The sequence below is a fragment of the Schistocerca nitens genome, chromosome 6 (assembly GCF_023898315.1).
Source record: "Schistocerca nitens isolate TAMUIC-IGC-003100 chromosome 6, iqSchNite1.1, whole genome shotgun sequence".
Classification (NCBI taxonomy): Eukaryota; Metazoa; Arthropoda; class Insecta; order Orthoptera; family Acrididae; genus Schistocerca; species Schistocerca nitens.
Genome location: NC_064619.1, coordinates 565,958,670 through 565,981,741, shown reverse-complemented (window position 1 = coordinate 565,981,741; position 23,072 = coordinate 565,958,670).

The window sequence follows — 23,072 nt, the reverse complement described above, 5'->3', positions numbered from 1 at the left end:
GGACCTTTGTCCTAAAGAGCATGGTGCAAACAGAAATGAACTGTTGCCCGGTGGCCGGCCGGAGTGGCCGTGCGGTTCTGGGCGCTACAGTCAGGAACAGAGCCACCGCTACGGTCGCAGGTTCGAATCCTGCCTCGGGCATGGATGTGTGTGATGTCCTTAGGTTAGTTAGGTTTAATTAGTTCTAAGTTCTAGGCGACTGATGACCTCAGAAGTTAAGTCGCAAAGTGCTCAGAGCCATTTGTTGCCCAGTGTTCTCCTTGGCCAGAGCCGGTCAAAACATTTCGATCACTTTCTCGTACTTTCTCGTTTTGGGTAAGGTACCTCTCTGTCGCAGAAAGAGCCGACTCATGACTGAACGCCTGTGCTCAAACAAGTGTCGTAAGTCGAGTGCGGTACAGTTTTCGCTACTTACCGTAGTGGATTTTTCATCTTGACGTATTTTGCTATGAGTCTGCTCGCTTGAGCAATCAATACTCTGCTGCCATCTCACTGTTTTTTGCCATCAAAGAACAAAATGGTATACAGTGTGAAAGTTGTGTTTGTGTGTTTAAAATCATAAACTATTCCCGTAAGTAGACATTCAATCCCTTATAATTTCAAGATACGCAGAATGTATAGTCCTAATGCAGCAGAGAACAACTTGGTAACGCGATCTGCCTCTTAGATTAAACAAAAAATAGTCACTCAACACACCAACTTTCATAAATTCAATGCAAGGGAAGGAAATTGCGGATGGGGGCTGCATATCAAGTACTTTTATATTGCACACGAGCGTAATGGTTCGTAGAATGAATGGACTAGTATACTGCATATGAGTGCAACGGTTCGCAAAAGCAATGGACTTCTTTAATACCCTTCCGCTTATAGCATCCAGCTCTACTGTGAGACTGTTTTCTGTTTTGTGTAAATATAGATTTGATTTGCAAGTAAATAATTAACCAACGCAGAATAACTTCAGTCCTGGCTCGCCTTCCCATGAAACATCGTACTAAGGACTAGGATTGCGTAGCACAATATTTCGTAACCAGCCGTCGGCAATGCAGTCCCCGTAGCCCTACCTCTATCAGACCTGAAAACACTAGCACAATAGCATGCAGAGAAGGATTATTCATTAGTAATATTTCCCAGCAGCAGATTCAGTATACCCCACAGGGATAACTCAATCTACAATTCCAAGATTTAAATTTACAAGAAGAAGAAACATCGTCTAAGTTACAAATAATTCTGACTGATTGAAAAATATATTTTTATATTTAAGGAGAGAGGAACGTCTTTGAAGTCAAAATACCGTGAAAGAAAATAGTGGATCTGAGATGCAATAACCAGCTTCCAACCAGTTATGTATCAGTAGTTTATAAGCTCCTGTTTCACTGTGCACACGCTTTGGTACCGATCAGTTTTACAATTTCATGAAACAAAATGAGGTCCTGTTTCACTGTGCACACGAACGTGTCACGATCAGGCGAAATGATTAAACAATGCTACAACACCATCACTAAAGCTAACTTTCACCATAGCAAATAAGTTGTAATGATCTAATCTGATTCCTCACGCGTTGTTATTTGTGCACAGCACCATGATACTCCTCCAGCAAAGGTAGCCTTCGCCTTAAATCAGCATAAAGCACAGGGCCTCTTAGATTTAGTCACACAAAACCAGAACCGTGACTCTGAAGGAAATGTAATGGCGGATCCCAATCAGTCGGGCAGTACTATACGGCCCAATACCCGTGGACTAATCCTATTGATCGAAAGCAAAACAGACTCGAAGAGGCTAAATCTGTCGCAACGGCCAAGCAAAGAGGTTGCTACAGAGTTTGTACCGATTATCAAAAATGGTTAGAGCAGACTCGCATATAGTATAATAAGCATAAATATTGTGATACACACAAAACAAGACATAACGTTCAAAATGGTTCAAATGGCTCTGAGCACTATGGGACTTAACATCTGAGGTCATCAGTCCTCTAGAACTTAGAACTAATTAAACCTAACTAACCTAAGGACATCACACACATCCATGCCCGAGGCAGGATTCGAACCTGCGACCGTAGCGGTCGCGCGGTTCCAGACTGAAGCGCCTAGAACCGCTCGGCCACACCGGCCGGCAAGACATAACGTGAGGAAAAAGAAAGTGATGAATAAACAGGCTCCTGCAAATAAGTGAGATGTTCGTTATGATTAGCGCCCATATCGAGAACAAATCAACACCATTGTCGGCATTCATAACAGATTTTTCGGTACTTGTCTGAGAATTTCTAAGCCCTCAGTTATGTTGCATTAATGCTAAATTTTGGACTCTCGTACATTATTTAACAGTTATTTATCCAGTAAAAATGGAAATCAGTATTAAGTGAAAATCACTCGGTGTATTATGTCTGACTTCAACAAATAAAGATATCTCTCTTTCTCTCTCTCTCTCTCTCTCTCTCTTTCTCTCTCTCTCTCTCTCACACACACACACACACACACAGAGAGAGAGAGAGAGAGAGAGAGAGACAGACAGACAAGCACGCACGGTATTATAAACACACGTGAAACAACAGACTACAGACATTATACATCATGTAGAATCTATAACAAGGTTGCCAAGACTATAGGAAATAAAACTGGATGGTTATGTGTTGCAACACATGACTCCCGACCGCACCGTTATATCGTCCTCTTAGCTGAGGCCATGAGCCCCTAATCCGTCTAAAATGTCTTATACTCACAACTAGCAACGCTGTCTCAAATGGCAGTCATGCTAGTTTTTCCTCGAGCGCCTCGTCGAAATAAAATTATGACATGTCTTGACAGAACGGGTTCTATTTGCTGTAGCAGGATAGGAGCAATGAAAATGACCGGCTGAATGGCGTGAATATGAAAATAAGGTTGGGAGTTGCTTTCCGATCGCTAAATCACGAAGTCGGTCGGTTGCGCTCTTGGATACAGGAGTTCTTAACTCTTCTATGCACATGTACTGCTTAGATACTAATATTAATTTCTGAGACTGAACGTTAGCAATCTGCCGTGATGCACAAAGTTCTCCTTCCGGTAGGGAAAAGTTGTAAGTACGTTTCACGTGCACGGGTATGGAGGGCTAAGAATTTCTTCCAGCTTTTGTAACATTTGGAGTGTTTACACGTGGTGGTGAAAAGGGGCGTGTATCAGATCGTAGCACCATTAGCTAACTGGAGTGTACTTTTATGGAAAAGATTAGACTTTCAGTAATCTAATTCGAATCAGTATATTACAGCTGTTCCTAAGGAAACTTGAAGAGTAATGTTTTGCGACCCGTTTGATCTACTGGCTGCGAACTGTTTTCCTGTTTTGTCTTTGTGGGGACCGACAGAGGAATCTGCAAGGAATCAACAGTAAGCGGTGTTTTAACTGTTAGGTTCAAATGGCTCTGAGCAATATGGGACTTAACATCTGAGGTCATCAGTCCCGTAGAACTACTTAAACCTAACTAAACTAAGGACATCACAAACATCCTTGCCCGAGGCAGGATTCGAACCTCCGACCGTAGCGGTCGCGCGTTTCCAGACTGAATTAACAGTTAGATGTGGGTGTTTCCAGTACAGGATAAGATATAAAAAATTATGAATGCAATTAGTTAACTGGGGGTAACATCAATGGTGTTCAAGCAGTAACAGGTTTAATGGAATCGCATAACATGAAGCAATGTGCTGGGCCGTATGCGATGCACGCAGTCTGACAACGGTCTCTCGTCTGGAGCGTTACTTTCGCGGGTCCACTGAGATCCTGTATGGCTTAGAATTTGCTGTCTTGAACTCATTGGTTCTATATTTGCACCCCAGTCGAGGTGACCCCAGCCAATGCAATGGAACGATAATTCGCAGTCCCTATCAGCCATGGCCACGCTTCTGTCGTATTCCGACATGTGCTTCTTTCATGAGGCACAACAAAATATTCTCATAAGCAACGTACATGCACTTCAGTCCGGAACCACGCTGCTGCTACGGTCGCAGGTTCGAATCCTGCCTCGAGCATGAATGTGTGTGATGTCCTTAGGTTAGTTCTAACTCTATGGGACTGATGACCTCAGATGTTAAGTCCCATAGTGCTTAGAGCCATTTGAATCACCTGAACGTACATGCAAAAGCGATTTTTGAATCGGAAATGCTGCATATTTTTCCCTTGTAAAGGGAATTTAGATGAAGGTCTTGCTACGTGCTTCACACGGCTGCAGTGAAATACTAATCGTTTACGTATCCAAGCGCACCAGTGACTATAATAATAACATACCACTGCGCTCATTTTCTTCTTATTATTACTTATCTACTTCTTCTTCATCTAGTTAGGGTTGTCCCTGTTTGTCTGCATTTCGTTAATATACTGATACAGCTGTTGTCCCATCTCTTGGATGGTCGTCTGTGTAGAAGTTTCCCAAGCTGTCATCAATCTTTAGAAACTTTAATCAGTGTTGTGGGGTCCATCCTTTCCACATGATCCTTCCAATTTCTTTTTCTAATGTTTACCCATTTATATATATCTTGTATTCCACTTTGTTCCCTTATCGATCATTTGTTGTTTTGTCCCTCATGGTTTCTGCTTGGACTTGGCTTAGTATTTCATTACCATTGCCGTTAGCTTTTGTTTTATCTTTTTCGTTTCTAGTTTTCCTACATATGCCACGATAGGACGCACCATTATATAATTTATTTTTATTTTCCCTTCAGCTGTCAAATTTTTTCTCCATACAGTAATTTTTAGGCATCTGGCTTCCCATACTGCCCTTGTCACTTGTTTTTTCACTTCGATGGTTAATTCTTTATATCTGGTGATAATAGTCGTTAGGTAATTACAGTTCATTACTAGTTCAGTTGACACACCATCGACATCGTAGGTATTTTTTGACATTCTCGTACTCTTAATTTTTTTAGTTGAGATTTCGATGTTATATTGATTACCTGTTTTATAGGTAAAGTAACACTTGTAAATTGTCCTTATTATTTGCTACCAGTACAGCATCACCAGCATAACATAGAATATTTACCACTTTATTTCCGATTTTATAGCCTGGTTTCTCTCTTATGGTGTCAATGATGTGGGCCATTATTACGTTGAACAGGAGTCGGATTTATGAGTCACCTTGTCCAATTCCTTTCCATATGTAATTCCATCTGCGAATCCTTCGTATGTTTTATTTCCCTTTTTGTTATTTGTATATAATTACTCTATGATTTTCACTGTACCTACTTGGACTTTCTTGTCGATTATGGTATGAATTATATCCTTTTTTCTGATCCTATCAACGGCTTTTGACATTTCAACAAAGCACACTTACACTGGATTACTAAACTCTATGAATTTCTCCACAATCTGTCTTCAGGCGAAATACATCTTTGTGCTCCGGGTTTCCGTGAATCCTTGCTGTTCTTCTGCTGTTGTTATATCATTCTACATTCTGTTTCTAATTACTGCTATAGACAGTTTTAACGTGGTGTCTAGCAGGTCAGTTCCTCGGTAATTGTCTAAAATTTATATATCTAACTTTTTATACACTGGAATTGCAGTACTTTTCTTTCCATTCTCTTGATATCCTACCTTCCTTCATGATAGTGCTAAACACCGAATGAAGCTGTTGATACAATGCTTGCCCCCTATATTTTATTAATTCATTATGTATGCCATCTGACCCTGGTGATTTTGTATTTGTAGGTCTTTTTGCATTTTCAAGTCTGTTTGGTGGTCATTTTCTGTGCTTTGGTGACTAGTTTCAATTTCCACTTTACGTCCTTATTCTGTAGTTTAAAATAATTTGCCCACTGAATTTTGCTCTCATTGTTTATCGGAATGTGTTGATAAATATCCTTCTTTTACTTTTGCAGCATCCATCACACTATCTTTTGTGATCCATAAAGGTCTCCTTCCATACGTTTTCTGTATCACTCAAAATAATCTTTTATTTATCGAATATCCCACATAAACTTATTGACTTTGACTGGCTTTATATTTTAGGGATGCTTTCTTTTTATCAGTAGCTAATTCTTTGACATATTCGTTAAACATCCGTGTTCTGTACGTAGTAGTGCCTCTTATCAAATTCAGTCTTTTTATAACTAAAGCTTCTCGTCCTGTCTCTTGTATATTTGATCTAAGACTAGTCCGTCTCTTCGAGTCAACAAAATGTTTAGCAGGCAGTGTGTTGGTACATCGACTCTACACCGCAGCCAATACCAGGGCGGTAAGGGGCGGACAGAGTTGTGTGTTTTCGGCGTCAAGTCGTTAATGGCACTATGCGTGGTGCTAGGGATATTCCCGATAGACATAACTATTCATTATCGCGTGGCTACATATTGGCTGAAAACGGGCAGACCAGACACAGTGAGAGATCTTTTACGGGAATAATTACAGACCTTGAGAGAGGCCAAAAATTAGAGAGTGACCTTGTGGCAAAAACCCAAGCATCTGCTATCTGTTAACTTCCGTCAGTAATGCCACTGCGCTCCCAGAGCAGATACCTCTATACCATGGTCGATGGTCGCAGGAAAGAGACAAGCCCCCTTGCGCGACAATATAACACAATCCCTTAGAACTAGATCTTCTGGACCCATATCAAGGACTGTGGAGACAGAATATGAAGAGCACTGTATAAAGAGTACTTGCAGCCGACGAGAGTGCAGGTAGCCACGAGCACGGGCGATGAATGACTGCTCGCACAACAAAGCGAGGCAAACAACAGTAGCAGTGGCACGGACGTAAAAGGACAACCACAGGATAAGTACTGAATGTGCAGTCACCAAGTGTCACGAAAACAAGTGTTCGCTAGGCATAGTGTTAGACTGTAAGCAAAACGTACGACTAGAAATAGAGGAAAGCACACTCTGCCGTGCAGGATAACCTAACATTGATGTGGGATCATGCCATCTAAGGGTAAGAGATTCAAAGAATCGCCGAAGTCTTTGCCCTCAGACGGTGATTAAGAGATCGGGCAGTTGCTGTCGAGTAGCGAAAGGCTCAATGTCTTTCCCAGCTACTCCCTCTAGTGCAACATCTGTAAATTTAAACTGTTTTTACCGCGCGAGGTGTGAGGCGTCCTGTCACGGTTCGCGTGGCTCCCCCCGACGGAGGTTCAAGTCCTCCCTCGGGGATGGATGTGTGTGTTATCCTTAGCGTAAGTTACTTTAAGCTAAATTAACTAGTTGCGTGTAAGCCTAGGGACCGATGACCTCAACACTTTGGTCCCATAGGTCCTTACCACAAATATATATATATATATATATATATATATATATATATATATATATATATATATATATATAAATTAAACTCTTTCCTAACCTCCTACCTCTTTCCTAACTTCCTAAGGTCCTTTCTATCTTCTTAATATGCATATTGTTCGTTTTAAGCATTTTCATTTCGTAATTAGTTATATGTCTCCATGTATTTAAAACTGTAACTTTACTAAATCTTCGTTAAAGTACTAAGGAATTAGATAAGCTTCGTATTCTGTGTATGTAGAATTTAACGTTGTGGAAACATGAGCCATGTTACTCAGTAAGTGACAGGTCATGTGCAAATGGCAGCAAATAAAATAAAATAAAAGTAAAATAATGTTTTGTTCCACAAAATGTCATAAGACAATGGAAAGTATCATTAAAAGAAACTCGTATATTAATGAGGGAGTTAGGTTACAAATCGGACAACCTGCGAATACACCTGTCTAGCGTTTGCAGACGATCTAGCTGTTTTTTCGGACTCAATGGAAACAGCCGCTAGCTAGCGAAGGAATCAAAATCTGGTTTTCCTCTCGTTTCTTGTTCAAAAAATGGCTCTGAGCACTATGAGACTTAACTTCTGAGGTCATCAGTCCCCTAGAACTTAGAACTACTTAAACCTAACTAACCTAAGGACATCACACACATCCATGGCCGAGGCAGGATTCGAACCTCTGACCGTAGCGGTCGCACGATTCCAGACTGTAGCGCCTAGAACCGCTCGGCCACTCCGGTCGGCTGTTTCTTGTTACAAACTTATTCTTAATAATTAGAAACTATCACAACAGCTCCCAGCACCCAGCACTTATTCATAATTAGAAACTACCACAGCAGGACACAGCTTCGGTGACGAGGGAGGGGGGGGGGGGAGGGGTTCCATACCCCATGGTTCACCGTCAGCTACGACGTTGTTTCATGGAAGCACTGGAAATCACAGTAATAAAAGTACTAAGGAAAATTGTATGGCCGGTTAAAGGGCAATCACTATACGGAATGTGTTATATTAGGGAAAATTAGAGACTACAGACATACTGAAAAAATTAGAATTATGAGTAGGAAAATAAGAATAGCTTTTTATGGCCACATTCAAAGGACCGTTCTCTTATTCCGTTGAAGTAAAGATGGATAACACAATGGTGCAAAGATGCTACAAGGGACATAGAAGACTCCGAATTACTCCACAAGATATTAAGGAAAGACAGCCACTCAGAAAGAAATTGCCAGATTCCACAGGCTTCCATGAAAAACGCAAGAAGAAGACCGGAGCAAATTGGACAGAGGAAATAGAAAAATGTGGAAGAAATGATAGGAGAAACAGCTGAAATAACTGTAACCCGAAGTGGCTCATATGTGGAAGACGAAGGAAATAAAATATCCAAGCATATAGTACAAGCCTTTATGGTGTCGCAGTTTCAATGAACAGCAGTATATTTTTCGTCTGTCAGTTGATCAAGTGTGGTGGCACAGTGATAAGACACTGGCTTCATATACGAGAGAGTGGCAGATCGAATAACCGTTGGACCATCTAGATGGAGATGTTACGTTGTTTTCGTAAATGCAGGGATAGTTTCTTTGAAAAGGACACGAGCATATTCCTTCGCCATCCTCCCCCAATCCGAGTTACTTCTCCATTTTAGATGACAATGTCGTCGACGGGAGATTAGAACCTTGATATGCCTTCCTTCCTCTGTAGATATATGATCCATGTTTCTATTCGTAGTACCAACATGTAGCCTCACTTCGATTGTCCCGCCTTCTGTACGATGAAGGCCGCGCAAGTGGGTATGCTTTCCGCTTGGTGCATACACCATTACTGAGAATTAACGGCCGCCTGGGACCGCAACGTTTCCTAACGTCGACGGCTCGAGGACCGTTTATTCAGGGTCCGGGGCGCCGCTAACCCCAGATGAGATGACTGGGTGCCCGCCGCCGCTGCCACCTCGCGCCTAATCAGGTAATTGTCCGCAGCGCCGCGCGCAATTACATTAAGCCACTGTGCACACGCTCTCGCACGCACACGCACGCACGCACGCACTCAGGCGGCACGCACGGGCGTCGGGCCCTCTGCACCTCCCCGGTCGGGCCCGGGCCTCGCTGCGACGGACCGGCCCAAAGCTTTATTAATTACATAATAGGGATTGCGAGAGAGTCCGTCCGCACTGTCTGATTTTCCACCTCGGTGCAGTTCGGCGCGCAAAGTGATGCGACGCCTTTGGCACGCAACCCACAGAACACCGCTCACCCTCCTCCTCGCTAGCAAATGGACACACAGTTTTCGAGCGGAGTAAGTACGTCGTGTGCACGTCCTGCGGACAGAGCGTGGGGTGAAGCTGCACCCGCACACACACACACACACACACACACACACACACACACACACACACACAAATACATTCGCACACACACCAAATGCGAACGTAGCTTTTGTGTAAACGCAAGGGAAACGTATTTGAGTATTGTTTGGTTGAGACAACAGAGAAAATTGCAGGGAATGAATATTTGTTCCAAGATTCCCTACATGTGCATCTTCATCTACAGTAATACTCTACAAGACACCTTAAGCTATGTGACGGAGCGTACTTTGTACACCACAGACATTTCAACCTCTTCCTGTACCAGTCACGAATAGTTCAAGGGAAGAACAATTGCTGGTAAGCGTCCGTGTGGACTCAAATCTCTCCAATTTTATCTTCGAGGCCTTTTTGCGAGATATACGTGGGAGGAAGCAATAAAATGGTTGACTCTTCTAGAAACGAACGCTCCCAGAACTGCAATGGGGTTGGCCGAACAGCTCCATGACGCTTACTAAATGAACCTATAGTGAAATGTGCTGCTCTTCTTTCTTCCTTCTCTATTCCCTGTGTCAGTCCTATCTGGAATGGATGCCAAACTGATGAGCAGGATCCAAGTATTGGTCAAACCTACATCCTTTGTGGGTGCGCTACAGGAGGACTCTTCCAGCGAATGTCGGTCTAGCATCTAATGGCTCTGAGCCCATACTCCTGATATTTTGTGGAACTAACTGCCTCCAGTGATGTAACCACACAGTAATTGGTCTGTCTGCTTATTCATGTGTAAAAGATTTCATTTGTTCTGTTGGGAGTAAATCGCTGCTCCCTGCAATAAGAGTCGATCCTCTGCAAGTTTCTGCATTTCTCTACAGTTTTCTGGCTTTGCAACTTCGCTGCGTACAACAACAAAAATGGCTCTGAGTACTATGCGACTTAACTTCTGAGGTCATCAGTCGCCTGGAACTTAGAACTAATTAAACCTAACTAACCTAAGGACATCACACACGTCCATGCCCGAGGCAGGATTCGAACCTGCGACCGTAGCGGTGGCTCGGTTCCAGACTGTAGCGCCTACAACCGCACGGCAACTACGGCCGGCGTACAACAACATCAACGGGGAAAATTACCATGCAACTTCCTGCTTTACCCACTAGATCATTTATTGTAAATTTGTTGTGAAACGTATTAGTTCTATAACACTCCCTTGCGGTACGCCCGAAGTTGTTCTGGAGATATCTTTCCGATGAGTAGGACACGCCGTTTTCTGCTTGTAAGGAATTCTTCAATCTAATCACATAACTGATGTAACATTCCGTATGCTTGTATTTCGCTTTGTTAGAACATCTTTCATCCTCTACTCAGAAAAGTCAGCTGAGCTGTCGCAGAACATTGTTCGTTTCAGCCAAGTATCCTAGTAGTTCGAAAAATGGCAGAGGCTTTACCGATTTGGAACATTTGAGTGTTAATTTACAGTCACGATACTCGCCTGTTAAACAATGGAATCTGTCCGAGGATTATGGTAGGAGTGGGGCGATTGGAAACAATTTTAATTTATTTCTTGCTGGAGAACTCTGCAACTGGTCAGATTTATAACAATAGAAAAAATAAGAACTGCAAGTAGACTTACTGTAGTAGAATGAACAACTGGACGGCCTCTGTGACCGAGCGGTTGTAGGCGCTTCAGTCCGGAAATGCGCTGCTGCTACAGTCGCAGGTTCGAATCCTGCCTCGGGCATGGATGTGTGCGATGTCCTTAGGTTACTTAGGTTTAGGTAGTTCTAAAACCAGGGGACTGATGACCTCAGATGATAAGTACCATAGTGCTTAGAGCCATTTGAACCAAGTTGTTCAACTTGCTGAGCCACAGCCAACTGCGGGCGTAGTCCCACGGCTGTCGACGGTACCACACAATTCTTGTAAAACTTACGCATCGTTAATAAATAAAGTGAAAGATAGTAAGCAACCATTAAGATTAGTGAAATACACGCCTCCGACTGTCGATAGCTTTAAAACCGAAATTTTTGCAACTAAATAAATTTTACATTTGATAAAAGTTTACATGGTTGAATTTTTTAATTTTATTTTTTAAGTGTGAGACTTAGCTCCACTTGTAGAACACCATTACCGATTCATTATTAGTACGGATTTTCAAAAAGAACTGTACCATTACGGCTAACGTATGTATGTAAAGAAGGGGAGACACAGAACCACTAAAACTTCATATTGAAAATGTCTCCTACAGCAGTTAGCGTAATCACATTTCATTCACTGTCAGCAACGTATAATGGGCACTTAACGCCCATACAAGCTGTGTAGACCTGTAAATTATTCGATGGTACCACTTGGAGGCGCAAGCATCCTACAAAAAAGTATTTTGTCATAGGAAATTCTTTGTACTTTCAAATCAAAAGTATTTTTTGGTACACTATAGGTGAAGCCTAAAACTGTTATACATCTTTTTTGTGAAGTGCTGTAAAGTGAACTTGCACGGATTAGGAGACGATTATGTGTTAATTGATTTTATACGTACTTGTTTGTTGTTTATGTGTGTAACAGCTCATAAATGTGTCGAAGTATATAAACAGTCAAAACTTCACTACAGAAATCGCTTTATGCAGGGTGAGTCACCAAGAATAACTCCGAAAGTGAAGAAGCGAATCAGCTGAAAAACGCCCCTGTCGGAGTGCAAAAATAGGTGAATGTGCTCCTCTTTAAAAGACCCTGGCAGGAAAGTGAGGAGTTGCCTCCGTTCTCACTCCGCCATCGTCACAAAAAAGTTTGCCATGCGAATGTATTGGCACTTTTTGTGCTGAAAGAGAATAGCAGAGAGGCAGTGACGCTGGAAGAGAGAGCAGACAGTGCTCAGGGAGGGGAAAGAGAGAAGACAGTGATGTTGAGAAAGAGAAAGTGACAGTGAAAGAGGAGATGGATAAAGGCATCAGCAGTATGAACCAAAGAGAGAGGAGATAGTGATAGTCAGTGAGAGACAGTGACAGCAAAAGAGAAAGCTTGGTGGACAGAGATAGTAGCAATGGGAACAACTGAAAGAGAAAGATGAATGGAACTCCCTAACCCTCCCCCCCCCCCCCCCCCCAGGGAGCAAACGATCGCCAAGGACATTGTAACCTCCCCACAGAAAAATATAATGACAGTAGACCATGAACCAAGCGTAAACTCCCCACAAAAATAATAACTAAATGAATTTGTTAATATTGTAACCTCTGAACAAAATTAATTTTAATGTAACCTCTGAACAAAATTAGCTCCCATTTATAATCTGTGTGCAGAAATGCATTCGCATTTAATGATCCCACAAAATTCTTTTCTCATTTAATGTTAAGTTCGAAACAGAAAAATTCCTAAACACCAAAATAATAAAAAAAATTTGTAACTTGATAAATTTTATGAGGACAGCAGCGCTGCCCTTCGGCTCTGTATTCTGAATAAAAAAAACAAAAATTCTTACCTCAATAAAAACTGCAAATATATCTGCTCTTAAGTAGAAATTTTTCGACACAGCTTCGTGCAATGCTGGCGTATATTTTTTTTTTATTCTTGGAAGGAATGATCATGCATTGGAAATATTCTTTAAATTGAAATGAATGCTTTTCTTTAAAAAAAAGTTACTTTATATTATAACAATTATTATTGGGGCATTTTTTGGAACAAATTAAATGACAATTAACATACATTATTAGATATGCGCAAGGCTGCTTCTTTACCTTCTACAATAATACCCATCCTGCAGAGTCCTGACCAGAGTCCCAAGCAGAGCAGACAGCCGACACGCGCCGACTCCCGCCGACTCACGCAGACTACTCAAGACTACTGTCGACTCGCGCAGACAAGCGCAGACTAGCGACATGCAACAACTAACGACATACTACTCTCTGGTCAGAGACTCTGTCATGCCTCGCCCATCGCCGGCAACGCATACGTCTTACAACATATGTGGAGAGGATACAAGAGTGACTGAACAGAAAGACAGCAGACTGTGAGTAAGAAAGAACAGTGGCATTGGGAGTTGAAGGAATGGAACAAAGACAATGGTAGTGGGGCAGAGAGACAGTAAATGTGGCAGAGAAGGAGAAAGTGGTAAGGCGGAACGAGGGAACTGGATAAAGATAGTGACAGTGGGCGAGGCAGACAGGAGAAAGTGCCAGTGGGAGAAAGGGAGACTTTGGGAGAGAGACATATATAGACGATGTCATTGAAAGGGAGGTGTTGAGTATGGAAGCATCACAACAGAGACTGAGTAGAACGATGTAATATGTTTTGTGTTTAAAAAGCGCTAATATTTTCGTATGCCAAAATATTTCTGAGGAAGGAGGATTGGGGCAGCTGATTCCCCATTTTTTGTCAGCTTCTCTTAAAGAGGAGCATATACACCTTTTTTGTGCTTCGGCAGGAGCATTTCTCAGCTGGTGATTAGTACACCCGCCAGCAACTAAAAGTGGAGTTTTTTTACAAAAACACTAACTACTGTTAGGAGCCACTAATGGAGGACGTAGACTTCAAGTCTTCGACGTCCTAAAATTCCCCTTATTATAGCTCCATAACCGTAACTGAACGTTTCAGTTCTGGGGAGTTGTGCTTGGTTCAGACGCAATAGTACTTGAGTGGGCGACAAGGCAGTCTAAATTTGAACGGACTTAACTTCTGTTCTGGTTCAAATGGTTCAAATGGCTCTAAGTACTATGGTACTTGACATCTGAGGTCATCAGTCCCATAGCCTTACAACTACTTATACCTAACTGACGTAAGGACATCACACACATCCGTGCCCGAGCCAGGATTCGAACCTGCGACCGTAGCAGGCGCGTGGTTCCGGACTGAAGCGCCAAGAACCGCTCGGCCACAGCGCTCTGTTCTGGATGCTGAATCTATGAGCTGTTAGCTGATGGCAGCTGATTTTTCAGGTGTAGATTTGGCGAGATCGTCACAGTTATTTGCAATAAATACCAATACGAGAAGTGTCGTCAGATTTTAGTATTTGCACATTTAAGCTGCTATCATTTCGTGCGCTGGTCTAGTTATGAGCTGTGAGCGCGGACTTGGACTTAATCGCCTGATGATACAAAGATCGAGAGATCGATTGCTTTTTGTAATCTGGGAGCTGTTTATACGAATTTATCATAACTATTCACTCTTATGCTTTAAGCATTCATTTTATTATCGTATCCAGACCTACAGTTTATTTAATGCACTGTTGGAAGACGTATACACTGAGACGACAAAAATAATAGGATACCTACCAATCTCGCGCCGGGCTTCCTTTTGCCCTGCGTAATGCAGCAACTCGACTGGCATGGACTCAACAAGTCTTTGGAAGTCCCCTGCAGAAATATTGAACCATATAACCTTCCATTATTGCGAAAGTGTTGCTGGTGCAGGATTTTGTACACGAACTGACCTCTCGATTGTGGCCCATAAATATTTGATGGGACTCATGTCGACCGATCTCGGTGGTCAAGTCACTCATTCGAATTGTCGATAATGTTTTCAAACTAATGAAAAACAATTCGGGCCCAGGGACATGGTATATTGTCGTTCACAGAAGTCCCATCGTTGAGTTGCTGCAAGCGGTCTCCAAGTAGCTGAACATGCCAATTTCCAGTCATTGGCAGACTCAGTTGTACCAGAGGGCCCAGTTCATTGCACGCAAACACAGCCCACATTATTATAGCGTTACCAACAGCTTGCAGAGTGCCTTGTTGACAAGTTGGATGCCTGGCCTCGTGCCGTCTGCGCCACACCCACCATAATCTCTTACCAACTGAAATCGGGACTCACGTGAACAGGGAATAGTTTTACAGTCGTCTACAATCAAATCAATATGGTCAAAAGCCCAGGAGAGATCCCGGTACCGCAGGTGTTGTCGTGCTGTTAGCGAAGGCGCTCGTGTCGGTCGTCGCACGCATCACATTGATTTCTACAGTTATTTCACACAGTGTTGCTTGTCTGTTAGCACTGACAACTCTACGCAACCGACGCTGCTCTCGGTCGTTAAGTGAAGGCCATTGGCAACTGCGTTGGTATTCTTGGCACACTCTTGACACTATTGATCTCAGAATATTGAATTTCCCGACAACTGCCGAAATGAGATGTGCTATGCGTCTAACTCCAACTACCATTCCACGTTCAAGGTCTGTTAATTGCCGTCGTGTGGCCATAATCACGTCGGCAACCTTTTCACATGAATCACCTGAGTACAAGAGACAGCTCAGCCAATGTTCTGCCCTTTTATATCTTATGTACGCGATAGTATCGGTATCTCTATAATATGTGCACTTCAAAATCCCAAGACTCTCAGTGTACAGTAAATTTGCAATTTTGTGACTGTTGGAAATTCAATGCATGTTCATATGTATTATAAAGCCTTGTGGTTCATATCTATTCTTTGATTCTGTTGAGGTTCGCACAGTTAATTCAGTAGCGTGCTTAGTCATTTATGCATTCTTCGGGTTGTGTTGTTGTGGTCTTCAGTCCTGAGACTGGTTTGATGCAGCTCTCCATGCTACTCTATCCTGTGCAAGCTTCTTCATCTCCCAGTACCTACTGCAACCTACATCCTTCTGAATCTGCTTAGTGTATTCATCTCTTGGTCTCCCCCTACGATTTTTACCCTCCACGCTGCCCTCCAATACTAAATTGGTGATCCCTTGATGCCTCAGAACATGTCCTACCAACCGATCCCTTCTTCTGGTCAAGTTGTGCCACAAACTCCTCTTCTCCCCAATCCGATTCAGTACCTCCTCATTAGTTATGTGATCTACCCATCTAATCTTCAGCATTCTTCTGTAGCACCACATTTCGAAAGCTTCTATTCTCTTCTTGTCCAAACTATTTATCGTCCATGTTTCACTTCCATACATGGCTACACTCCATACAAATACTTTCAGAAAAGACTTCCTGACACTTAAATCTATACTCGATGTTAACAAATTTCTCTTCTTCAGAAACGCTTTCCTTGCCATTGCCAGTCTACATTTTATATCCTCTCTACTTCGACCATCATCGGTTATTTTGCTCCCCAAATAGCAAAACTCCTTTACTACTTTAAGTGTCTCATTTCCTAATCTAATACCCTCAACATCACCCGACTTACTTCGACTACATTCCATTATCCTCGTTTTGCTTTTGTTGATGTTCATCTTATATCCTCCCTTCAAGACACCATCCATTCCGTTCAACTGCTCTTCCAAGTCCTTTGCTGTCTCTGACAGAATTACAATGTCATCGGCGAACCTCAAAGTTTTTATTTCTTCTCCATGGATTTTAATACCTACTCCGAATTTTTCTTTTGTTTCCTTCACTGCTTGCTCAATATACAGATTGAATAACATCGGGGAGAGGCTACAACCCTGTCTTACTCCCTTCCCAACCACTGCTTCCCTTTCGTGTCCCTCGACTCTTATAACTGCCATCTGGTTTCTGTACAAATTGTAAATAGCCTTTCGCTCCCTGTATTTTACCCCTGCCACCTTTAGAATTTTAAAGAGAGTATTCCAGTCAACATTGTCAAAAGCTTTCTCTAAGTCTACAAATGCTAGAAACGTAGGTTTGCCTTTCCTTAATCTTTCTTCTAAGATAAGTCGTAAGGTCAGTATTGCCTCACGTGTTCCAGTATTTCTACGGAATCCAAACTGATCTTCCCCGAGGTCGGCTTCCACCAGTTTTTCCATTCGTCTGTAAAGAATTCGTGTTAGTATTTTGCAGCTGTGGCTTATTAAACTGATTGTTCGGTAATTCTCACATCTGTCAACACCTGCTTTCTTTGGGATTGGAATTATTATATTCTTCTTGAAGTCTGAGGGTATTTCGCCTGTTTCATACATCTTGCTCACCAGATGGTAGAGTTTTGTCAGGACTGGCTCTCCCAAGGCCGTCAGTAGTTCCAATGGAATGTTGTCTACTCCGGGGGCCTTGTTTCGACTCAGGTCTTTCAGTGCTCTGTCAAACTCTTCACGCAGTATAGTATCTCCCATTTGATCTTCATCTACATCCTCTTCCATTTCCATAATATTGTCCTCAAGTACATCGCCCTTGTATAGACCCTCTATATACTCCTTCCACCTTTCTGCTTTCCCTTCTTTGCTTAGAACTGGGTTTCCATCTGAGCTCTTGATGTTCATAGAAGTGGTTCTCTTATCTCCAAAGGTCTCTTTAATTTTCCTGTAGGCAGTATCTATCTTACCCCTAGTGAGATAAGCCTCTACATCCTTACATTTGTCCTCCAGCCATCCCTGCTTAGCCAATTTGCATTTCCTGTCAATCTCATTTTTGAGACGTTTGTATTCCTTTTTGCCTGCTTCATTTACTGCATTTTTATATTTTCTCCTTTCATCAATTAAACTCAATATTTCTTCTGTTACCCAAGGATTTCTACTAGCCCTCGTCTTTTTACCTACTTTATCCTCTGCTGCCTTCACTACTTCATCCCTCAAAGCTACCCATTCTTCTTCTACTGTATTTCTTTCCCCCATTCCTGTCAATTGTTCCCTTATGCTCTCCCTGAAACTCTCTACAACCTCTGGTTCTTTCAGTTTATCCAGGTCCCATCTCCTTAAATTCCCACCTTTTTGCAGTTTCTTCAGTTTTAATCTACAGGTCATAACCAATAGATTGTGGTCAGAGTCCACATCTGCCCCTGGAAATGTCTTACAATTTAAAACCTGGTTCCTAAATCTCTGTCTTACCATTATATAATCTATCTGATACCTTTTAGTATCTCCAGGGTTCTTCCATGTATACAACCTTCTATCATGATTCTTAAACCAAGTGTTAGCTATGATTAAGTTGTGCTCTGTGCAAAATTCTACCAGGCGGCTTCCTCTTTCATTTCTTAGCCCCAGTCCATATTCACCTACTACGTTTCCTTCTCTCCATTTTCCTACACTCGAATTCCAGTCACCCATGACTATTAAATTTTCATCTCCCTTCACTATCTGAATAATTTCTTTTATTTCATCATACATTTCTTCAATTTCTTCGTCATCTGCAGAGCTAGTTGGCATATAAACTTGTACTACTGTAGTAGGTGTGGGCTTCGTATCTATCTTGGCCACAATAATGCGTTCACTAAGCTGTTTGTAGTAGCTTACCCGCGTTGCTATTTTCCTATTCATTATTAAACCTACTCCTGCATTACCCCTATTTGACTTTGTGTTTATAACCCTGTAGTCACCTGACCAGAAGTCTTGTTCCTCCCGCCACCGAACTTCACTAATTCCCACTATATCTAACTTTAACCTATCCATTTCCCTTTTCAAATTTTCTAACCTACCTGCCCGATTAAGGGACCTGACATTCCACGCTCCGATCCGTAGAACGCCAGTTTTCTTTCTCCTGATAACGACATCCTCTTGAGTAGTCCCCGCCCGGAGATCCGAATGGGGGACTATTTTACCTCCGGAATATTTTACCCAAGAGGACGCCATCATCATTTAATCATACAGTAAAGCTGCATGCCCTCGGGAAAAATTACGGCAGTAGTTTCCCCTTGCTTTCAGCCGTTCGCAGTACCAGCACAGCAAGGCCGTTTTGGTTATTGTTACAAGGCCAGATCAGTCAATCATCCAGACTGTTGCCCTTGCAACTACTGAAAAGGCTGCTGCCCCTCTTCAGGAACCACACGTTTGTCTGGCCTCTCAACAGATACCCCTCCGTTGTGGTTGTACCTACGGTACGGCTATCTGTATCGCTGAGGCACGCAAGCCTCCCCACCAACGGCAAGGTCCATGGTTCATGGGGGGGTATAATTAATTTTCGTGCACAATATTGAAGCGCATGTAACCGATGCTATCTTGTCGGTACCTGTTGCCAGTATTTCCCACATCATTTCAGTACATATCTATCAAACGGATATTGAAATACTTCAGTCAGATACAGCTTCTCCCACGTAACAGTAATAAATGTTTTCTGTATTTGTAATTTCCAGGTTTTGAAAGGTGTAAAAGTGTGCTTCGCCGGTGATACTGGCACTTAGTTTTTACAATATGTACGTTGTTATTATGCAATAATCTGTGCAGAATGTAGTATTAAGGGCTTCAATCTTTGCAACAGCATGCGTAGATTTTGTTCCTGAACGACTTCATTATTCAATCTCTTTACTGAAGTTCTTTGAGCTTCTACGTAACATCATTTAGGGATTAATGCGTTGTGATTTCAGTCAAGGGAAATTATCCCGTAGCGGACTGTTTAGCTACATGCTAACTGCATTATTCTCTGTAATTTTGAAAGGCTTTTAAGGGCGATTACACAGATTACAATATTAATTAGACAGTTTACGACCTCACGACGAGATGTTTGTTCATCATTGATTGATTAATGACATACAGGGTGTATCAGAAGTGCTTCCCTGATTACAGACATTCATAACGCATAAATAAGAGACACAGGCAAAATACTTTTTATCCTGAATTGCAGGTGACATTCAAGTTTTTGTGTACATACATGGTTACTGTTACTTTGCTTGTTACAGGTTCCGATGACGTAACAACAGTGAAATCAGACACCATGAGCAGTTAGTGTGTACTGAAACCAGGAGAATGCTCAATGTGTCCTCTGATATCAAGACGCACAGTCATCAAAGACAGTCCATTGAAAATTCGAGGACAGTCACACCGGCCGCTGTGGCCGAGCGGTTCTAGGCTCTTCAGTCCAGAACCGCGCTGCTGCTTTGGTCGCAGGTTCGATTCCTGCCTCGGGCATGGATGTGTGTGATGTCCCTAGGTCAGTTAGATTTAAGTAGTTCTAATCTATGGGACTGATGACCTCAGATGTTAAGTCCCATAGTGCTTGTAACCATTCCAACCATTTTGAATAGACAGTCACCATATGTTAAGAGCATCAAGAGGTGGTATGCGGAGTTTAAAGAAACAGGGATTGTTTACGATTTCCCTAGGACAGGCAGGTGTAGACCTAGTGCGCAGACAGCTCAGACAGTACGACGCCTCCGTGAGAAGTCCCAAGGAGTCAGTCCACAGAGCCTCACGTGAGCTGCAGATTCCAAGGACATCAGTTCACAGCATTCCACATAAACGGTCCATTTCCGCGCGTACAAAGTCCAGATCGTACAGTCCTTCCAACCAACGCATTACAGCGCTCGTCATGACTTTGGTGCTGTCATGCTGGCTGAGACTGAGGAAGATATGTGTATCTGAAACGTGTTCCTTTCTCACACGAGGTCACATTTAATTTGAACGATGTTCTTAACGGAAACAATGCTGGTATCTGAGGGTCCCAGATTCCCCATGCTGTGTTTGAGACCGTCGGAGACATCACTGAGTTGAATGTAGTGTGCTGTCTCAGCACAGTAAAAGAGGACTGTAGAGATTTACTAATTTTATGTGAGCACATAAAAATTTGAATGCGTTACCTGCATTTCAAATAAAAGATATACTACTGGCCATTAAAATTGCTACACCAAGTGGAAATGCAGATGATAAACGGCTATTCATTGGACAAATATATTATACTAGAACTGACATGTGATTACATTTTCACGCAATTTGGGTGCATAGATCCTGAGAAATCAGTATCCAGAACAATCACCTCTGGCCATAATAACGGCCTTGATACGCCTGGGCATTGAGTCAAACGGACTTGGCTAACGTGTACAGGTACAGCTGCCCATGCGGCTTCAACACGATACCACAGTTCATCATGAGTAGTGACTGGCGTATTATGACGAGCCACTTCCTTGGCCCCCATTGACCAGACGTATTCAATTCAATGTGCTGGCTAGGGCAGCAGTCGAAAATTTTCTGTATCCAGAAAGGCCCGTAGAGGACCTGCAACATGCGGTCGTGCATTATCCTGCTGAAATGTAGGGTTTCGCAGGGATCAAACGAAGGGTAGAGCCACGGGTCTTAACACATCTGAAATGTAACGTCCACTGTTCAAAGTGCCGTCAATGTGAACAACAGGTGACCGAGACGTGTAACCAATGGCACTTCATACCATCACGTCGGGTGATACGCCAGTATGGCGATGACGAATACACGCTTCCAATGTGCGTTCACCACGATGTCGCGAAACACCGATGCGACCATCATGATGCTGTAAACAGAACCTGGATTCATCCGAAAAAATGACGTTTTGCCATTCGTGCACCCAGGTTCGTCGTTGAGTACACCATCGCAGGCGCTCCTGTCTGTGATGCAGCGTCAAGGGTAACCGCAGCCATGGTCTCCCAGCTGATACTCCATGCTGCCGCAAACATCGCCGAACTGTTCGTGCATATGGTTGTTGTCTTGCAAACGTCCCCATCTGTTGACTCAGGGATCGAGACGTGGCTGCACGATCCGTTACAGCCATGCGGATACGATGCCTGTCATCTCGACTGCTAGTGATACGAGGCCGTTGGGATCCATCACGGCGTTGCGTATTATCCTCCTGAACCCACCTATTCCATATTCTGCTAACAGTCATTGGATCTCGACCAACGCGAGCAGCAATGTCACGATACGATAAACCGAAATCGCGATAGGCTACAAACCGACCTTTATCAAAGTCGGAAACGTGATGGTATGCATTTCTCCTCCTTACACTAGGCATCACGACAGCGTTTCACCAGGCTGTTTCTGTATGAAAAATCGTTTGGAAACTTTCCTCATTTCAGCACGTTGTAGATGTCGCCACCAGCGCCAACCTCGTGTGAATGCTCTGAAAAGCTAATCATTTACATATCACAGCATCTTCTTCCAGTCGGTTAAATTTTGCGTCTGTAGCACGTGATCTTAGTGGTATAGCAATTTTAATGGCCAGTAATGTATGTGTCTATGTGTCATAGTTTCTGCCTTATGAATGTTTAGAATTAGGGAAAGACTTGTGAGACAGCCCATACAACTAACCGTTCTCGTCAACCCTTAATGATCCTGATATTCATTGTCAATATGTTATTGACACTTACTTATTATCTCTTTGAGTTATCCATATATAGGATGAGTACTAACTGATGAATAATCGCTTCTCATGTAGGCACTGCCTCCGCCGCGACTAGCAGTCGTTTAGTAACCACTAATCCACCAGTTAGTCGAGCCATCGGATACCAGTCTGACGTACAGCGTGTTGGATGTGAACAGCTACATAACGGACACCCCGCGCTCATTATGCTGGACAGCGCACGGACCCATGTTACCCGTACGCGCAGCCGGGCATTGGCAATCACCACGTTCTCGCAGTCACACGCCAACACGTCAATAATTGTCCACTGTGGAACATACGCGGGCATGTTACGAAAACGTTTTCTGGAGGCGGAAATGAGCTCGCTCCCGCGTGCCTCTTCAAGCAGCAGTTTATCACAACGTTAAGTACGATATCAGTAATCTCAAACTAATTTGCTCGTGTAAGTTGTACAACGAAGTTCTAACAATGGATGTGCGACGTGGTCACGGAAACCTTCTGTATTCTTGGGAAAAAGCACACGATACACTTGGGACGAACAGCACTCAGCATCATCCGTAATATGGCGGCCACAAAAGTTCGTTAAACATTTATTTGCGCAAAAGATATTTATAATGTTCATAAGATGTAACACTGACTACCAT